Raw genomic sequence first — 13,380 nt, 5'->3', positions numbered from 1 at the left:
TATAGAATGATGGAACTAAATGAATGAATGGATAATTTTCCAATCCCATAGGCAAATTCCCTACTCCTATCTCCACTAATGTAGCAAATACTATCAAGAGATCAAAGGTCTTTTTAGGGATGTAATGGGGCCATGGGGTTCAAAATGAGGCTGAGAAGAAAAATGGGTAAAAAGGATTCAAAGCATGAGAATATTTTCAATCTTGACAACATAAGGTACACTTCTTATTTTATTATATATTTTTTTTCTCTCTATTTTTATATATTTATATGGGGGAGAGAAATACAAAATGAGGATTGTCAAGTGCTAGCATATTTTACAAAACACATAAAAAATGAAGGGACACTTTGATACTTTAAACTTGCATCTTGCATTTTCTGTAACACCCTTACTGTAGCAATTCCGTACATTCTACTGTTCCGGTGATTAGTGTCGGTCTGGACAGCTAGAACGTCTAGAAAAATATTTGGACTAGAGTGAGGAGTCATAAATAACTCAAATAAGTGTAAGAAAAATTAAGGAAAAATTTTAAAAATAAAAATACAATCAAGTTAAATGAGCCGGTGCCCTAGCGATGGGTGACCGCATCGGAAGTATTTCCAGAAGACAGTCATCGACCCTGCACGTGAGAAAATTCATGCAATAATTTTTGGGACTCCAAAGAAGAGTCATTGAGGTTTCTATGGCATTATAATGCCAAGAAAATGTTTAGAAAAATTTTTCAATCGGTACAGACAATTTTAGTCTATTAAGCCAAACGGAGGGCATTTTGGTCATTTTGTCTTCAGAGATGATTTTTGGCCAACTTTTCCAGTTAAATAAATAATTATTATGATCTAAAATATGAATAAATATTGCTACAAATTAAATTAAAATTAAGTAGAAAAGAAAAGAAAAGAAAATGAAATTTAATTAGGATTATGACATCATGCACATGTAAGCATGATGTAATAAAAATTTGTTAGCCAATCACTATCCAACAAGCATTCATAAAAAGGTTAAAATGAGATTAAAAAACCCAAAAATCACTCATCTTCTTCCATTTTCTAGTGTTGGCCGAACCATTCCCTAAAGAAAGCTCCATAGCTTCTTCTTTTTTTCAAGTTTTATTTCTCTTAATTTCCTCCATAAATCTTCATACAACCTTCACAAAAAATTCATTTCTAGTCTTGGGAAAACTATTAGTAGTAACAAAGAGAAGAAATATTAAAGTTTTGGAGAGCTTAAATTGATCTCAAAGAGGTTACTGCACTAATTTATTTCTATTTCTTTTCTAAGTATGACAAGCTTGCTAAATTAAGTTAGATTGATATAAAATTAAAAGAAATTTGTAGGGATAGAAAATTTTTAAATTTCAGCAGCCATTATATGAGTTGTGGTTTGATGTTTTTGAGGAAATTATTTGTGTTTATTAGTGATATTGATGAGTAATTGTGATGAACAAATTGATTGGCATGTGTTTACATAAATTGAAGAATTGTGAGTTAGGGTTTTTGACCTAACTTTGAGGAAATTGATGTGTGTCTTGAAATGGATGATTTTGAGATGATTTAATGACCATTAGAAGTGCTATATATGTTAAATGAAATTTGTGGAGTTGGGAGAATTGAGTTTGGGAGTGTTGATTTTTATGCAGGAAAATCGGACCTTTGAGTCCAGTGCATTTTTTGAGTTATAACTGGAGTTGTGTTGCTCCAATTGGTGTGAGGCCAATTGGAGATGAAACCTAGGACAAAATTCCCCATTTTTCATGAAGAAACCATGCCCAAATTCTGTCCATAAGTTGACCAATTTACTGTCCCAATTTGGATGTCCAGACCTTGAACCCAGAAAATTGACCAAATGAATAGTACATGTTCATTTGGCCATAACTTCTTCTAGACAAGTCTAAATGATCTGAATTTTAACCAGTAGAAAGATTAGACCTAGGACTACAACTTTCATTCAGAACACCAAGCCCAGAAATGCCTCTAACCAAATGAAATTGTTGACTCAAATCGGGACACCAAACTGACCTGTACTATTCTGCCCAGAATTTTCTGGACTAAAGCTCACCCGACCAGTTTTGGCAAAATGGCCATAACTTGGTCTATAAAAATCCAAATGCAATGAAACCAATGGAAAAAGTTTTATAAGACATAGACATACAATATTGATCTTTTAACCAAAACCCAGAAACCTAGGGAACTAGGTCAATTGACTAGGTAAGTTAACATATAAATTCTGGAAATTTTCAAAAGAACCATTTGACCTCAGAACACACATTTAGCTATATCTCCTACTAGAAAACTCCAATTAGGTTGGGCCATACAGATCTGGAACCCTAAGAAACAGGGTTCCAACTTTGTTTTAGACTTGGCCCTCAAATTATGAACATAAGAACTCCAAAATGGGAGTCAAAGTTTCTGATCTAAACATGAGTCCTGGTAGAACAGGGTACATGAGTCCAGGCTAGTAATTTGGCCATAATTAATTCTACAAAACTTGAAAAATTGTAAAAAAAATTTTTGAGTGACTATAAGACATATAGAAACAAATTCTATGAAGGGAGTGTGGCCAAACAGTAGCCACATCCTAGTTAATTTGCTATGCAAAAACAGTGCACTAAATCTAGACCTAAAGAAAAGCCCATAAAACAATTAGGCATATGAGATGAAATGAATTAGAATAAATTGTTAAGCATAAAAATAACATGAATTAATGAAATTATAAATACTTAATAATATTATTCTGCCCAAAGTACACCTAGACTCATTTATATAGCTTGGATCGATTGGTATACTAATTAGGGACTACATATTGCAGTACTGCCCACAGGGATAATCATTAACAGACAACATATGTCTAAGATGATTATTCTACTGGCTTTATGCCTACCCGATGGCTATAGTGCTAATTTTTATTATTACTGGCTTTTGCCTGCCCGCTGGCCTTGTGCCTAATATGACCGTTGTATACTTGATAGACATACGGCTGTCTAACTTGTATACTCCCGTGTATCCAGTCTTTATAGTCTATCATAGGTTACTTGGGCACAGAAATGAGTATAAATCCTTAATTGAAATAAATACATGAGAAGATTGTTAAGGTGAACTTCATTAAATTAAACATAAGATACATGATAAAAAGACTCCGATTAATTTATTTTGTCCAAAGTTCTATAAACATGTAAAAGACCTAGAAAATTCATAAAATTTTATATTTCCCTATAAGAATACACGTAGAATAATTATTTCAGTTATTTGTTTATTTTTATTTCAATATATGCACCACTAAGCATTATGCTTAGCGTGTTGGTTCTTACCACGCGTAGGTACAGGAGAGCCACAGCAGAAGAGTGAGAGCCTAGATGTAACTTGAGCAGATCTCACAGCAGTAGATTGTCACCTCACCAGTTCTTTTTGGTAGGGCTCATGTATAGTTAGATTTTGTATTTTGGTTATTGTATGTAATAAATCAGATGGAGATATGTAATTAAATTTTGGATTGTATATAAAATTGTATATTATTGTGAGTAATGTTATATGAATAAAATGCAGGTTTATTTTATTTGAAAATATTATGAGTAATGTTATGATATGGTACATGAACGATTAACATGAGAAATGATGTGACAGAATGGGATAAAAAAAAAATTTCTACACATAATATAATATAAATGAATTAATATTGTACATGACAAGACAGAATAGGGTGCTCCGGCACCGAATGTAGCACACTTTGCTCGGCTACACTATAGACCGAGTAAGGGGTGTTAAAATTTCTTTTGATGATTGTCCCTAACATTGCCACCCTCAAACTCATTTCTTTTAATACATTGGGTGGATTTCTTTCATTTTGAATGACAATAGTGAAAAACACATATACTAACACTTTTACAAGATGACAAGTATTTCTTCTCCCTTTTATTGTATTTTTTTTCTTCTTCTTTTTTTTTTTATGTACCTAATGTTATAAATAATTATTCTCATGAAAAGGGTTGGAGTGTTTGGTTCATTGGCTAGGTAGCAATAAGGGTTTCAAGAAAAGTTAGGAATAAAAAGGCTCAAAGGGTTTGCAAGGGTAAATTTTAATTAGGAAAAGGGCCAAAGGTTTTAAAATGAGAAGGTTTAAATCAAAGAATGCCTAATCATCTCTCTTTTCAAGTACAAGCTGGTATTTCACTTTGAAAGGTTTAGAAAATTTGTTCTAGGATTGGTGAGACATCATTTGACTACCTTATATCCAATAACTCCCTCTAAACATTCCAATCTCTAAAGGATTAGTTGGGTGGCTTTTTGGCTAAGAAGATATAGGCAAGGGATAAACACTTCAAAACTTTGCACTTCTTAGGGAACTTTCAATCCACAAACCCAACTAAAGGTAAGTCAAATCACTCTCATAGGCAACTTTTTAATACTCAAGGGATTTGGCAAAAGATTTTAATGCATGATGCATGATTCCTAAAAATGAACAATGCATTAACTAAATGGAGGAAATCTAAATGGAGGAAATCTATTTGTATGCAATGTGTACAATTTCTAAGTGATGTATAATGTGTGTGTAAATGTGTTATGTATATATATGTATGGATGTATATGTAAAATATTTACAGTATATGTAAATGAAATGGGATGAGATGTTCCTATACTCAAAATGTGAAAAATGTAGCAAAAATCAAAATGCACACCCCCAAACACAAAATTGGACATTGTCCTTAATGTGTCAATCAGTGCATTATCAAAACTCAAAGTAAAGAGTAGTTACCAGAAATTGTGAAATTTAAGAGCAAAAAGAAAGAGTTACCTGGTATAGAGCAGATGAGAATTCAAGAGATAATGGGGATGCATAAGAAGCTGCACAGGTTATGCAGAATAAAGTGTCATCTGCAATGTGTATAAGGAGGGTGCATAAGTCATGCGGTCTGCATGAGTGGCAATAAGGATCGCATGTGCTATGCGTAACATTTGCATAAGGGATTACACTGTGCGATGCATGAGTGGCATAAAGGATCACAAAGCTATGCAAAATATTTGCATAAGGGGATTCACAGCCTGTGCAGTATATTCAAAAGTTGCTGCATGATGATGAGCAAGGAAAAATGTGCAAACACCAGTAGAAGCATGCAAATATATACAGTGTATGGACAAGTATGCGCAAAAAGGGCAGTAAAGGCAATGAAAATCAATGCAAAACTAATGTAATAGCCATCCAATAGAACTTCAAGAAAAACAGAATTCAAAACAAACTAAAATTGTTTCAACATATCTACAAAGAAAAACTCCTACAAGTTTGAACAAAAGTAAAACAGAAACTAATCTAATTCTATTGTTTTGCCCTTGTCCAAAGATGCTGCTAAGGGACTGGTTGGAGCTATTTGCTATCGAAGTGATGGTTCTGGAGGAGGTGATGGAGGTGGAGGTGGCATTCCCAGAAAAACCATGAGCTACTTCATCATCTCCTTTAATTCTTTCTGCTTATCTCTGGTTTCCATGACAAAATCAAAGAGTTGATCATGACGATCTTGAGGGTATCAAGACCAGATTCAAGCTTTCTATCCACAAAATATATATCATCACTAAGCCTTTCAAGATAGGTGAATAAGGCTTTAGTGTTGAAGGCAGGAGGGGCTGTGGATGAAGAGGGTCCAGCTGCAAAAGGTGTGGGCTGTGCAGAATCTGCTGGGATGTCCTGTGTAGGCTGAGTGGGTGGTGTAGGGTCAGTAGAATGCTATTGGGCTAGTGGGACAGATTGTGCCTCTAGTTGTGCAGTGGGTTCTATGTCTGCTGCTGGTTGTGTAGTGTCAGAAGGTGGCAAGCTGAATCTAGTTTTGGATAGGTGTGTAGCATCGAAATATAGAGTGTCTGAAAGTGCTGGTAGTGGATGCTGTTCCGGATTAAAACCAAAATGCTTAGCTATAACAGTTATGAGCCCACCCATGACAATGTCACCAATGGATTTGGTGGCAATATGTAACACATGCTCACAAAAGAAGTAACCAGGAGAAACTTTAACTTTATGAAAAGCACACCATAGCATGAACAATTCAGATTTTCCAACAGCACCAGAACTAGTCCCTCTGCCCAAGATAGTGCTAGCAATAAGCCTATGGATAAATCTAAGTGCAGGGTCTAGTATTTGAGAGGTTTTAGATCTGCCAGCAGAAAAAGTCTGAGGTTGGTTTGTGATAATCCTCCAAAACTGAGCAGCATTCCAAACACCTTTGTTTGCTACTTCTACCCCTGTATATGGTACCCTAAATAGTCCATCAATTGCAAACCCAAAAATGCTATGAAATTGGTCTAATGATAGCTCTTTATTTTGCCCCAAACATCTAAATTTCATAGTTGGCTTGTAATCTACGTCATACAATTTCAGGGTGGCAGAGAATGAGGAAATAAATTCCAAAACTAGAGCTGGATAGACTATTTCTTGCTTATGCACAAATTCCATCCAACCCAAACCATCAAGGTAGGCAACAACATTATCAAATAAACCAACTGATTGGAGGGCCTCTGCAGAAATATACCTTGTGGGTTGCACCCTCCTTTCCTTAAGTCTCTTAAAGGCTACCTTGTGAGCTGCATCAGGAAGGGGCCAAGGTAGTTTTGATACCTGTGATGCTGCTGACATTTGCTTTTTGCTGGAAGAGGGTGATTTGGCTTGTGTTGAGGCTGAAGTTTTGGGGGTTTTGGGTGGAGGTTTTGACAGTGGAGTGGTTGGTGGTTCTTTGCGTTTTGAGAGAGGAGGTGCAGAAGCCATGGGTCGGGTGGCTTTCAACCTAATTTTTCTCTTATAAGTGGCTGTGGGAGGTGGTGGAGGGGTTTCTTGTGGAGGGGAATCGGGGTTGGGAGGCTGCATTGCCAAGGGCGAGACTTGGAGAGGGGAGGTTTGAGGGGAATGAGGAGGCGATTCCATGGGGGTATCGATGGTGAGAATGGAGGAGGTGAGGGAGAAAGGAAAAGATGCAGAGGGAAGTTAGGGCAAAGGCGGCGGAAAGAGGAGTGGAGAAGAAGGGGAAAAGTAATGCCGGAATAAATGGACGTGGAGGGATAGGCGTGAACAGAAAAGACGGGAAGTGGAGGTGGGAAAGTGGTTGCCGAAAAAAAATTTTGATTTGAACAGGACTTGTGTAAAACTGCATAAGGGGAAAATGAGTATGCATAACTTATGCACTCTCTTATGCAGGTTTCGGTGGAAGATAAACAGTGTGAAAAACTGATTATGCAAGAGTGCATAGCTTATGCGTTAACTTATGCAAGTTTCGGCCTGTTTTGGATTTCAGAGAAATAGGTCATGCGGAAGTGCATAAGCTATGCGCTCTCCTTATGCAGGTCTCGGCAAGTTTTGGTTTTTGGAAAGTGTGGTCATGCGAAAGTGCATAGGTTATGCACTCTCCTTATGCAGGTCTCGGCAAGTTTTGGTTTTTAGAAAGTGTGGTCATGCGGAAGTGCATAAGTTATGCACTCTCCTTATGCAGATTTCGGCAGAAAGAGAAAATGTAGGATTTGAAGTCATGCAAAAGTGCATAAGTCATGCACACACTTATGCAAGTTTCGGCAGATATGAAATTTGACAAAAATGTGACTATGCAGAATTGCATAAGCTATGCACAGCCTTATGCAGTTTGCAACAGAGATGAAAAATGGCAAGAATTGTGGTTATGCAGGATTGCATAAGCTATGCAGTTACTTATGCACAATTCAACAAGATTGAGATTACAATTGAAAATGATTTATAAGTGTGAAAAATACCCTAGAATAAAGAAATATAATTCTATGAAGCATAAATCATGAGAAATTGTCACCAAAAACACATCAATATATACAAAATCCATCAAAATTGTATCACATAAGCTTGTAAAAGTGAATCCTGCATAAGAGGCATTTGTGAATCATTCCATTTCAATTCAAATTCTGCAAATCAACATTTAGCACATTAAGACTCAATAAAATCTGCATAAAGTTGCATCTATCCACAAATGAGAATGGACTCCCCAAGTTATGCCAAGAAAATGCAATATGTCCACCTTGAATCTCATAACCCAAATAAGCTCAAAACTACAAAAATGACCCACTTACCATCATATTAACATTATAAGCACAAATACTTAAAAGTTACACACCCAACCTCACAAAGAAACATAAGCCATGTGCTGCAGACCCTTCTTTGTAGCAAATTTCATTTTTTTCTCTGCATAAACCAGGTAGCAAACTTGCACAGGTTATTCAGTAAAAATCAATCAATTTTGGGAGAGTTGAAGGATAAAATATCAGATTAAGAGTTACTCCCCAGCAGTTCACCAACCTTCCTCCATTGAAATACATCTACAAGGGACAAGATTCAACAGTGTCAAAATTTGAATTTGGGAAGATTTAAGATAAAAACAAAAGCAATGTAAATAAAAGTAAATCAACAAAAGCAAGATAAAAGAACTTGGGATGCCTCCCAAGAGGGCTAATTTATAGTCCTTAGCTGGACTCTTCATGCATTTCACTTAAAAAGAGGTGAGGGATTGGAGAGCTTGTAACAGCTTGCTCCCTTTATTGGGTCTCCAGTTATGTAATGTTTCCATCTATGCCCATTGACCTTAAAATTCCCAGATTTTTCACTCCAAATTTCAATTGCTCCATAAGGAAAAACCTTAGAAACTCTATATGGACCAGTCCACCTTGATTTAAGTTTTCCAGGGAATAATTTCAATCTTGAGTTGAACAACAAAACTGAACCACCTTCTTTAAATTCCTTTTTCCTAAGATGCTTATCATGCCAAACTTTAGTTCTTTCTTTATAAATACGGGCACTTTCATAGGCATCCATCCTCAATTCTTCAAGCTCATTAAGTTGCAATAGTCTCTTTTAACCAGCTTACTTGAGATCAAAATTCAAGGTCTGAATGGCCCAATATGCTCTATCTCCATAGGCAAATGACAAGACTTACCATACACCAACCTAAAGGGAGTAGTTCCTATAGGGGTTTTGTAAGCAGTCCTATATGCCCATAAAGCATCATCAAGTTTGACAGACCAATCTTTTCGAGAATTACTCACTGTTTTCTCCAAGATATGTTTGAGTTATCTGTTAGAAATTTCAACTTGTCTTGAAGTTTGAGGATGGTATGGGGTAGCTATCTTGTGCACTACACCATACTTCCTCATTAAGCTCTCAAATTGCTTATTACAAAAATGTGAACCCCCATCACTAATTACAGCCCTTGGAGCTCTAAATCTACTCAAGACAAATTTCTTCAAGAATTTCACTACCACTCTAGCATCATTAGTTGGAGTTGCAATAGCTTCCACCCACTTTGACACATAGTCAACTCCAACTAGAATGTATTTATTACCATATGAAGGAGGAAATGGCCCCATAAAATCTATTCCCCAGACATCAAATAATTCCACTTCAAGAATATCATTTAGGGGCATTTGATCTCTTTTTGACAAATTTCCACTCCTTTGACATTTATCACATTCTAACACAAATTTCCTCACATCCTTAAAAAGATTTGGCCAAAAGAAACCAGCTTGCAAAATTTTACTAGCTGTTTTAGAGATTCCAAAATGTCCTCCATAATCAGAAGCATGGCAATGATGCATAACACTCTGTGTCTCCTCATCAGGAATACATCTCCTTATTAAACCATCACAACATCTCCTAAAAAGTAAAGGATCATCCCATCTATAAAATTTTACCTCATGCAAAAACTTTTTCTTTTGTTGCCATGTCATTCCTAGAGGTAAAACTCTACAAGATAGATAATTCACCAAGTCTGCATACCAAGGTAGTTTAGTAACAAGAGAGAAAAGTTGTTCATCCAAGAAAAACTCATCAATAGGGACTTCATCCATTTCTTCATCATCCAATTTTAACCTACTAAGATTATCCGCAACTACATTTTCAGCTCCCTTCTTATCTCTAATCTCCAAATCAAACTCTTGTAGCATCAGAATCCACCTAATGAGCCTAGGTTTGGAGTAAATACCTGATGGCTGCATGATCTGAAAATATAATCACCTTTGAGTCAATAATGTAAGGTCTGAACTTTTCCAATGCAAAGACAATTGCTAAGAATTCCTTTTCAGTTGTTGCATAATTTGTTTGAGCCTTATCCAGTGTTCTACTAGCATAATAAATAGCATAAACCTTTTTGTCCTTTCTTTGACCAAGAACAGCTCCAATTGCATAGTTGCTAGCATCACACATAATTTCAAAAGGTAGGCTCCAATCGGGTGGTTGCATGATTGGTGCAGTGATAAGAGCTTGCTTCAACCTGCAAAAGGCATCCAAACACTCCTGGTCAAATACAAATGGTACGTCATGACTCAACAAATTAGACAAAGGTTTAGCTATTTTAGAAAAATCTTTGATAAAGCTGCTGTAGAACCCGGCATGTCCTAGAAAAATTCGAATTCCCTTGACATTGGTAGGAGGAGCCATCTTCTCTATCACTTCAACCTTGGCTTTATCAACCTCTATTCCTCTGTTAGACACCAAATGTCCAAGCACTATCCCTTCCTGAACCATGAAATGACACTTTTCCCAGTTTAACACAAGGTCAGTATCTGCACATCGCTGCAAAACTTTAGAAAGGTTAGCCAAGCATATGTCAAATGAAGACCCATAAACAGAAAAGTCATCCATAAAAACCTCCATTATATCTTCAATGAAATCTGAGAAGATTTCCATCATGCACCTTTGAAAAGTGGCTGGTGCATTACACAACCCAAATGGCATCCTCCTATAAGCAAAGGTTCCATATGGACAAGTAAAAGTAGTTTTCTCTTGATCATTTGGATGGATAGGGATTTAAAAAAAACCTGAGTATCCATCTAAATAGCAAAAATAAGAATGCCTAGCCAGTCTTTCTAACATTTGATCAATGAAGGAAAGTGGAAAATGATCTTTTCTAGTGGCTATATTTAATTTTCTGTAATCTATGCACATTCGCCAACTAGTCACTGTTCTTGTAGGAATTAATTCATTATTTTCATTTTTGACCACTGTCATTCCACCCTTTTTTGGGACAACATGTACTGGACTCACCCAAGTACTGTCTGAAATAGGATTTATGATCCCTGCATCAAGTAACTTCAAAATTTCTTTTTTAACAACTTCTTTCATATTTGGGTTCAACCTCCTCTGATGTTCAATAGATGGCTTACAATTTTCTTCCAAAATAATTCTATGCATGCAAAAGTGTGGGCTTATTCCCTTAATGTCATCTATGGTATATCCTAAAACTTTCCTGAATTGTCTCAACACTCTTAACAACTTATCAGCCTCTAAGGTACTCAAGTTTGCATTTACAATAACTGGATAAGTGTTATTAGTGCCAAGAAATTCATACCTGAGCTGAGAAGGAAGTTGCTTAAGTTCTACCTTAGGTGCATCTTCTTCCTTGAATGATGGTTGCTTAGATTCAACTTTTTCCTTTTGTGTAAGTTGAAAAACTGGAGCAGAAATGAATGGTGGACTTCCCTCTAAATGTTGAGCATATGTAGCCACATGAGGGTTGTCATAGTCTATGCCTCCTCCATGAACCAAACAATTTTCAAGTGGACCTTCTGGATATCTCTTTCTGAAGTGTTCTTCAACCAGCTCATCAATGATATCAACTCTCAAGCAAGTATCAGCTTCAGAATGATGCTTCTTCATAGTGTTATTAATGTTGAAAACCAATTGATCTTCACCAACTATAAGAGTCAAATTTTCTCCCTTAACATCAATCAATGCTTCTGCTGTAGCTAGAAAGGGTCTTCCCAAGATAATTGGAATATTAGAATCCTCCTCCATGTCCAAGATGACAAAATCAACAGGTATATATAACTTCCCAACCTTTAGAGGCACATTCTCTAAAATCCCTTCAGGATACTTAATTGATCTGTCAGCTAACTGAAGAGAAATGTGGGTTGGTTTTAGATCTCCCATATTGAGCTTCTCATAGATGGAGAGGGGCATGAGGCTAACACTAGCCCCTAAATCACATAAAGCTTTTGTAGAACATGATTCCCCAATGTGGCATGGAATTGAGAAACTCCCTGGATCCTTGAGCTTTGGAGGAAGTTTCCTTTGGAGGATAGCACTACATTCTTCTGTCAAAGCTACAGTTTCATGGTCTTCAAGTCTCCTCTTGTTTGAGAGAATTTCTTTTAAGAATTTTGCATAAGAGGGCATTTGTGAAAGAGCATCAATAAAGGGCACATTTATGTATAGCTTCTTCAAAACCTCTAAGAACTTTCCAAATTGCTTATCAAGCTTGGCTTTTTGAAATCTTTGTGGAAAGGGAAGTTGTGGCTTGTAAGGCTCTGGAGGTATATACTTCTCTTCCTTCTCTTCAATTTTCTCTTTACATTTTTCTGCACTTTCTTGTTTTTCACTCTCATCAATTTCTTTCTCATTTTCTCTCTTCTCACTATTTTCTCTCTTCTCATTATTTACAACCTTCCCACTTCTTAAAGTAATAGCTCGACACTGCTCTCTTGGGTTTTCTGGTTGACTTGGAAGCTTTTCAAAAGACTTGGTACCTGAGGAAGATGCTTGTTGTGCAATCTGATTTTCCAACATTCTGTTATGTGTTTGCATCTGTTCAAGCCTTGCTTTCATCTCTCTCATCTCCTCATCATGCTTATTTTGGTTACCAAGAATCTATTGTAATAAAGCTTCTGTGGTGGAACTTTGTTCTTGCTGTTTTGGTGGAGGATTCATATTTTTCTACTGAAAATTAGGCAATGGTTGCCTATTTTGCTGATATGGAATTCCTTGTTGCTGTTGTGGTTGAAAATTCTGATTTGGAACCTGACTTTGCTGATTTCCCCATGAAAAGTTGGGATGATTCCTCCAAGTTGGATTATAAGTTTGAGAGTAAGGATTCCCCATTTGTTTGTTTCCATAATTACCAACATATGCTGCTTGCTCTCCATAGTCTACTCCACAGCTGGTAGTTCCCTCTGCATAAGCAACTTGTTGTGAACTTCCAGATGATGATGATGAACTAACCAACATACTCAAATCTTCCATCTTCTTAGCCAAGACATTTGTAAGTGCATCAAACTTTGCATTAATCATGTTGAATGGATCAAGGTCATACATTCCAGCAGCTTGCCTCTTTTGAGATGGAGCTGGTCCTCTTGGACTACTCCAAAGATGAGTATTCTTTGCAATTTTCTCTAATAGCTCATAAGCTTCATCTTCATGCTTCATAATAAATTCTCCTCCTGTTTGAGCATCAATAATCCCTCTAATTGCAGGAGTGACATTGGTGTAAAAATTCTGATTTATCATCCATTTTGGAATGGCATGATGTGGGCATTGTCTCTTTAATTCCTTCCATCTCATCCATGATTCATAGAGAGTTTCATCTTCTCTTGGTCTAAAAGCTATCATTTGATTCCTCAATTC

The 13,380-nt window shown here is 36.4% G+C and overlaps 1 non-coding gene across 1 annotated transcript; it reads left to right on the top strand.

The window, feature by feature from the left end:
- The first annotated feature begins 13,273 nt into the window (after positions 1–13,273).
- On the top strand, positions 13,274–13,380 carry LOC131179585 (small nucleolar RNA R71). Its single transcript, XR_009148475.1, has one exon. It is a non-coding gene; the product is annotated as a small nucleolar RNA R71 (small nucleolar RNA).

Source organism: Hevea brasiliensis, chromosome 4 (genome assembly GCF_030052815.1).
Source record: "Hevea brasiliensis isolate MT/VB/25A 57/8 chromosome 4, ASM3005281v1, whole genome shotgun sequence".
Taxonomy (NCBI): Eukaryota; Viridiplantae; Streptophyta; class Magnoliopsida; order Malpighiales; family Euphorbiaceae; genus Hevea; species Hevea brasiliensis.
The sequence above is the reverse complement of the archived record's forward strand: the minus strand, read 5'-3'. Positions and strand labels throughout refer to the sequence as shown.